Below are 7,961 nucleotides of genomic sequence, written 5' to 3' on the forward strand. Positions count from 1 at the left end.
AGACTAACTCAAAATTTCCCCCCTTTGTCATCGAATGACCAAAAGGGACGAAAAGTGAGGACCAACGCCCCTGAAGAATTTCTTCAGGAAGTCGATGGAGGAGTACCAGCATTGTCGGGGTCGGTTGTTGTAGTAGGGCTTGCCGCAGTGTCGTCCAGATCTTCATTTTCATCAGTAACACGGGATGAGGAATATGAACTAGGCACCAAAGGAGGAACTTGAACTTCCTTGAATTTCTTCGTTGGTGGTTTAGACCAGCCGAAGTCCTGTTGGGCCATTTGCTTGAAATCTTCATCACTGTAGAGATTAGTCAGAATAGCACAGGTGCGATCGAATACTTCATTGAGGTAATAGTAATGTTTCTTCACTGAATTTTAAGTTGCAGTCATGTTGTGAAGAATAGCACCAAATTGACGCTTTACCCACTTGTGATTGTGATCCACCTTTTGATGAAGACTGAGGAGAAGCTCACGATCAGTCATCACCCTTGGAGCTGTAGCCTGAGGACTTTGCTTTGAAGCATTGGCGGCAGAGTCATGAGTGGTACAGTCATCATTGGTGGAGTAAGATGCAGCTTTGCGGATCTGACCATCCAATGGATGATTGCCTTCATCAATGATAGCAGTGGCCTTGCCCTTCTCATCAACTGAGGAAAATGTCTGTTTGAGGACTTCAATTGGGGGCAAGTAGCTGCCATGGTTGAGTGTATCAGCTTTGTAGTTGAGTGAAGAGCTTGATCTGAGGAATCTCATAATCCAGGGCGCATAAGGCTTCAACTCAAATGATGAGATTGCAACATTAGCCAAAGTCCTCATGAAGAAATCATGATAATTCACGGGAATACCGTGCATGATGTTGAAAAGCAGATTCTTCGGATGCCAACGAATTCTTCATCATTTGAATCGTGGCCTTTGATAGGACTCAATGTCTTCGTCAGAATGCGATAGACTGTTCTTGACACATACTGCAATTCCTTCACAAGGAATTTTATCCTTGAGGCTTGACCAGGCTTCAATGTCTTCATCAGCACTTGCATATAGTGATCAGATAGCTCAGTTTCAGAATAGATAAGACGCACACCTTCTAGGGAGGACTGACAGGCAGGGTACGAAGCAATTCAGTTGCCGGTGCCTTATAATGTGTGTTCTCTGTCATCCAGTCCAACACCGAAGAGTTCACATCTTCAACATTTCCCGTGATGTGCAGCGTCGCATAGAATTGAAGAATAAGTTCTTCATTCCAATCGCATATGTTAGTGCAGAAATTGAGTAATCCTGCATCATGAATAGCAGCGAGGACTGGGGTGAAGCAAGGCAGTGATTCCATATCAACATGAGGAATATGCATGTGGTCGAAGACTTTATCCTTGTTGAAGAGCACCGAGGCATAGAAATTAGCTTGAGCAGCTGTCTAGAAACGCTTCCTCCTCAATCAAGCAGAATCATAGGGGTTGTATTCAGTGAAGAATATATGCTCATTGAAGAAGGCATCAGCCTTGAACTTCGGAGTTTTGGATAATGGATTCTTCGGCTGTGGCTGAGGAGTGTCAGTGATATGAAGAATAACTTCTGGAATGTCAACTTATGGAGCCGCAGGCTGAGGAATATCAGCTTCTGCTTCAGTAGCAGCCTGGGCCTCCATTTCTTCAGCAACATTTTCATCAGCACTAGCGGCTGGAATTTCTTCATGAATGGAAGGGGCATTGTGAATTTCATAAGAACCCATCTGAACTTTAGTTGGAGTTGGGGACCGAGGAATTTGCTGTAGTGGTGTGAACAGAGGAGAGTTGGGGTGTTGACTTTCCCAAAAATCATCGTTCATCACTGGAGTGCTGCAGCCTATGTCCACATCATCATCCACTTCCATTTCTTCAACGCCGGCCTCTTCAACAGTGAACTGAGGCGTTGGCGATGATACCGGAGGAGTTGATGTGAGGGTATCAACATCAATTTCTTCATCCATCTGCTCTGTGGAAGTAGCAGAGGGATCTTCTTCAGCAGATTCTTCAGGAATATGATATTCTTCACCATAAGAAACAAGTTCCTTTGATGGCATGCTTGCAAGAGGAACAACATCAATGGGATTTTCAAGATAACTTGTCAAAATCTTCGCCTTCTTGGGGGCCGAAGATTCTGGAGCAGCTGATGCTTTCCTCTTCTTTAGTGTAGCTCGCTCTGCAGCTTTGGTTTTCTCCACTTCCAGAGCAGAAGGAAGAACTAGACTTGGTGTTGGTGCAGGCGAAGCAGAGGGAATGGGATCAATTTCTTCAGGCACAACTGATGCAGTTGGCCTATCTTGAGCAATTACTTCAGGCGCAGCGACAGATTCTTCAGCTGGCCTGGTAGATTCTTCAGGCGCAACACTAGTCGTTGCACTGGCAATTTCTTCAGCGACTAGAATTTCTTCAGCAGTCCTGGTACCATTAGTTTCATCAGCAGCCTAATTTTCATCAGCGGTGCTGGCAATTCCTTCTGTGGCTTGAGAAAATGCTTCAGCCGGAGACACTTCTTTAGCTGAAGTGAATTTCTTCGACAGCTTGACAAACCTGACTTTGGCTCCCAGCCAATCTGGTTTGTAGGAGTCAAATTCATCGCAGAGCTTTTTGATGTCAGCTTGTAGTGCAATGAGCTACTCAGGTGAAAGACTGAGGGCATTGTCCTTTAGGTAGCGCTGCTTCTTGTATTGCGCTTTCTTCACAGTCATGGCTTGGTCATACTTCCATTTTTCTTCGGCAATAAAGGCAGCCAACACGTGACTTTGTCCAGGAGTGAGGCCCAGATCTGGCAGAGGAGTGTTTGGGTCCTTGTGCCAGAGTTCGATGAAATCGAGGATCTTCTTCGGATCCAGTAGAAGGGGCATAGCACTTCCTTTGGCTCTTGCGACCCGTTGCTGTTTGTTCCTGATGATTTCAGTTAATTCCTCATCATCAGCTTCATCATCATCAGATGGAATTTGAAAGACCACCTGCTTCTTGTGAGGGCTTGGTCTTGTGCCTCGTCCAGTAGTGGCTTTGGTCTTCGGCGGAGATGGGGCAGCAAAAGAACTTGCAGAAGCTCCTGAGGCAATAGATATGCATGCGGTCCATTGGCAAGTGGCAAGATGCACGGGTGCCGAGAAGTTTGTCGGAGGATCTGAGGACTTTGAAGTCCTAGGAAGTTGATCAGCTTGAGGAACTGGGGCAGCTTGAGGAAATTTACTCGGTGGCACTGAGGAAATTGGCTGTGAGGGCATTGAAGAAGAACTTGGCCATGAGGGCATTGTTAAGGAAGGTGGTTTCTTGGCTGGCTTCTTTGGCATAGCCTTCTTACTTGAAGAAGCCTCGGCAGCGGCAGCGGCAGTATCCTCATTGAATTTCTTCACTGCTTCTCTTGCCTGCCTTGCCAAATTGGCTTGCCGCCTGGCCCACTCATCAGCATAATCCTCACCACATTTAAGGCTTGTTGGATCTGCTTCTTGGCCAGGTGCCAAAGGAGGTCTTGAGCATGGAGGGTTGAGAGCGAATTTCTTCATGTATTTCGGAGTGACATATCTGTACTCCCTCCACTCTTTTGCACATCTTCTTTCAATCCTATGAATGTGCACCTTGCGCTGATTCTTCGTTTCCTTGCCATGAGTTGCCTCATCAGGCGTGCAGTACCCTGCATAGATATCTGCAAGGATCTCAAAAGCAGTATTAACGTCAAGCTTCTTTCCCCATTTCTGAGGCCTTTTACCATCTGCCATTTTCTTCAGCTAAGGAATTTGCACAATTGAGTTCTCTAAAGAAGTATGCAGCTTTTCTTCAAGGAACGCTGCAAATGAGTTATGTTGATGAGAACCTAGTGATTCAGCAGCACACATGTGTACCTATGAACAGAGTATAGGTGCGAAGAATTTGGAGAGGTCATATGCGTTCTCAGAAGTTTTTGCAAAACTAAACAAGTTTGGGAAATTGACCCGATGTGTGTTGAAGAATTTCACTATGCGTTCTTTGACTTAGGTTCCAGAGTTGTGCGTATCATGAGATTCACACAATTGAGGAATCATGAAGAAAAACGTCACTTATAGAAACAGATCAAGAACTGAAGATTTGTGCTAGGTGTTTAGAGTGTGGAGGTTGATGAATAAACACCTTTTGAAGATTTGATAAAAATCATCAATAGAATAAATGCAGTAAAAGTAACTTTTAATTACCCTTGACGAAGAACACGATGAACAAGAGGTGTAGATTTAGAAGTTCGTCGGCTCAGATCTTCCACGCCCTAACTTGGCGGAGGAAGACGTCTACAGCGGCGACAGAGGGAAGATTTCCATGGTCGGCGCGAGTACGACGACGGCGAGGTCAAGGCAGTGAAGCTCTTCCTCACCGGTGACGATGGAAGTAGCGGTGGCGCTAGGGTTTGAGAAGCTCAAGCGGAGAGAGTTCGAGCAGAGTAAAAGTGAAATGAGGAAGGAGAGGGGGCATTTGTAGCTGAGGTGAAAAACTGTTCGCCCGAAGAATTAGGACGAACGTGCCCCTGACCCTTCTCATTCGTGCGACATGTGTCACCCACGTACTGTGTAGTGGCGATCTTGTGAGATCGTGGGTGAATAGATAAGTATAACGTGGAATGCGTAACGGTTTGAGCGGCAAAAGCCGAAAATTCAGATTTAGAATTTTTAATGTTTCGTTCGCAATTTCTTCAGCTGTCAAGGACACAGTGAAGAATTTGGACGAGTTTCAAATAGAACACACATGAAGAATTTGTGAAAAGACTGGGTTGAGTTTAGCATAGAGGGAGGAGGGTCCTATCAAATTCACTTAGTAGAAAAATTCAACTTGGAGAATTAGCAATAAGTGAATGCTGTAGAGGACTTAAACTCATATATATATATATAGTCAAATAAAGAAAAATGATGGAAAGAGTGAAGACAATGCAAAGTTAAATAATTTGAACAACTGAGGAATTTCAAAAAACTGAAGAAAAACTCAAATTGAAGATTTTCAACTTTGGTTGGTGGCGTAACCCACCATATAAGAAAGCTGATTTCAGGCACCGCGTACAATTGTCGTAGGGTCCTGAGAATCAATTTCTTCACACTTAGAGGGTTAGTCTTCATTGATTGAAGAAAAACGTTACTTCGTGCATTGCACATCTAAGTTATCAAGTCAGCATAAGTGTTAGGATGTGTGTCCTTTTCAAAGAACATTAGAAGATTCTAGGATATTTAGCTCACACCGCAACTTGCTAAATCTCTTATCATCCAAGGGCTTTGTGAAGATATCGGCCAGCTGATCTTCAGTACTTGCGTGGTCGATGGAGATGTCGCCCTTCAACACATGGTCACGAAGAAAATGATGACGAATCTGGATGTGCTTTGTCTTCGAGTGCTGAACTGGGTTGCGAGAAATCTTGATGGCAATCTCATTGTCGCAGTAGAGAGCTACATTCTTCACGTTGATGCCGTAGTCCTTGAGAGTTTGCTTCATGCACAACAATTGAGCATAGCAAGATCCAGCAGGAATGTACTCAGCTTCTGCAGTGGAGAGTGATACGCAGTTCTGCTTCTTCGAGGACCAACATACCAATGATCGTCCTAGGAAATGACAAGTGCCTGACGTTGACTTTCGGTCATCCGATCACCAGCATAGTCAGAGTCTAAATATCTAATGAGATCAAAGGAAGATCCCTTGGGATACCATAATCCAAGTGTTGGTGTGTGAGCTAGATATCGAAGAATATGCTTCACAGCCTTATGGTGTGATTCCTTCGGAGTAGCTTGAAATCGGGCACACATGCGAACACTAAGCATAATATCTGGCCTAGATGCACATAGGTATAATAAAGAGCCAATCATGGAGCGGTATACCTTTTGATCGAAGTCTTTACCATTTTCATCAGTGCATAGATGGCCATTTGTGGGCATAGGAATTTTGACGCCTTTGCAATCTTGCATGCCGAATTTCCTCAATACATCCTTGAGGTATTTCTCCTGAGATATGAATATGCCATTGTATTATTGACGAATCTGAAGACCTAAGAAGAATTTCAATTCTCCCATCATAGACATTTGATATTCTTCACTCATCATATAGGCAAATTCATCACTGTAACATTGGTTAGTACAACCAAAGATAATATCATCAACATATATTTGGCACACGAATAATTCATCATCATATGTTTTGGTGAAAAGAGTTGGGTCAAGTGAACCGGGTTTGAAGCCTTTCTTCATGAGGAATTCCTTCATTGTGTCATACCACGCCCGAGGTGCTTTCTTGAGGCCATAGAGGGCCTTGTTGAGTCTGTAGATGTCATCTGGAAATTTTGGATCCTCAAAACCTGGTGGTTGAGCAACATATAATTCTTCCTCAAGCTTACCATTGAGGAATGCACTTTTCACATCCATTTGATGTAAGATGATATTATGATGGTTAGCATAAGCAAGCAATATGCGAATAGCGTCAAGTCTAGCAAAAGGTGCAAAAGTTTCATCGGAATCAATTCCTTCAACCTATGTGTAGCCTTGAGCTACAAGACGAGCCTTATTCCTCACCACTATGCCATTTTCGTGTTGTTTGTTGCGGTAGATCCATTTGGTACTGATGATGTTGTGCTTGCATGGGTCTGGTCGCTTGATTAGCTCCCACACATTGTTGAGCTCGAATTGATGCAATTCATCTTGCATGGCTTGAATCCACTCAGATTCCATGAATGCTTCATCTACTTTAGTGGGCTCTGTGATAGAGACAAATGCAAAATTCCCACAAAAGTTAGATAAATGTGAAGCTTTTGAGCGAGTGAGAGGACCTGGTGCGCGAATGCCATCGATGATCTTCTCAACTTGCACTTCGTTTGCAATGCGACGATGTGTGGGTTGAAGATTTTGCTTTGGTCGAGCAATTTCTTCAGGACCAGTTTCTTCAGTAGCACCAGCATGATTTTCTTCACGATCAAGAATGACTTCTTCAACAGGTTCTTTGGTAGGGATGACATCCTCAATAGCTTTGAACTTGAAGGATTCCTTAGGTGACATTTCATCTAGCACAGGAGGTAGGTGCTCTCTTTGCGAGCCATTAGTTTCATCAAACCGCACATCTACAGTTTCAACAACCTTGTGATGATTGATGTTGAAGACTTTGTAGGTGTGCGAGTCCTTTCTGTAACCAAGCATAAAACCCTCATGTGCTTTCGGTGCAAATTTAGAGTGATGGTGAGGATATCTAATCCAGCATTTGGCACAGAAGACTTTGAAATAACTTACATTGGCTTTCTTGTCAGTGAGGAGTTCATATGAGGTCTTTTTGAAGAATTTGTGAAGATATACCATGTTGATGATGTGGCACGCAATATCAATTGCTTCAGGCCAGAAACGCTGAGGCATCTTGTATTCATCAAGCATAGTACATGCCATCTCAACAAGAGTCATGTTCTTGCGCTCCACAACGCCATTCTGCTGAGGAGTATAAGGAGCAGACAATTCGTGAGTAATACCAAGCATATCGAGATATTCATCGAGGCCAGTGTTCTTGAACTCGGTCCCATTATCACTCCTGATATGCTTGATCTTCACACCGGTGTTAGTGGAAGCCCTTAAGAAAATCGTCTTAAGACTTCTTGCACTTCATTTTTGTAAGTGATGATATGCACCCATGTGTAATGACAATAGTCATCAACAATAACAAAGCCATATAATGATGCAGAACTAGCAAATGTGGCATAAGGAGTAGGGCCAAATAGATCCATATGAAGTAATTCAAAGGGACGAGAAGTGGTCATGATAGTCTTCGAGGGATGCTTGGATCTGGTGATCTTCCCAGCCTCACAAGCCCCACAAAGATGATCTTTGAGGAATTTGACACCCTCGATGCCAATGACGTGCTTCTTCTTTGTGAGTGTATGCAAGTTCATCATCCCAGCATGACCAAGCCGTTGATGCCATAACCAGCATTCTGAAGCTTTTGCAAGTAGACATGTGGCAGGCTGTGGTCCTGCAGAGAA

This window comes from Triticum aestivum, chromosome 3B (genome assembly GCF_018294505.1).
Source record: "Triticum aestivum cultivar Chinese Spring chromosome 3B, IWGSC CS RefSeq v2.1, whole genome shotgun sequence".
NCBI lineage: Eukaryota > Viridiplantae > Streptophyta > Magnoliopsida > Poales > Poaceae > Triticum > Triticum aestivum.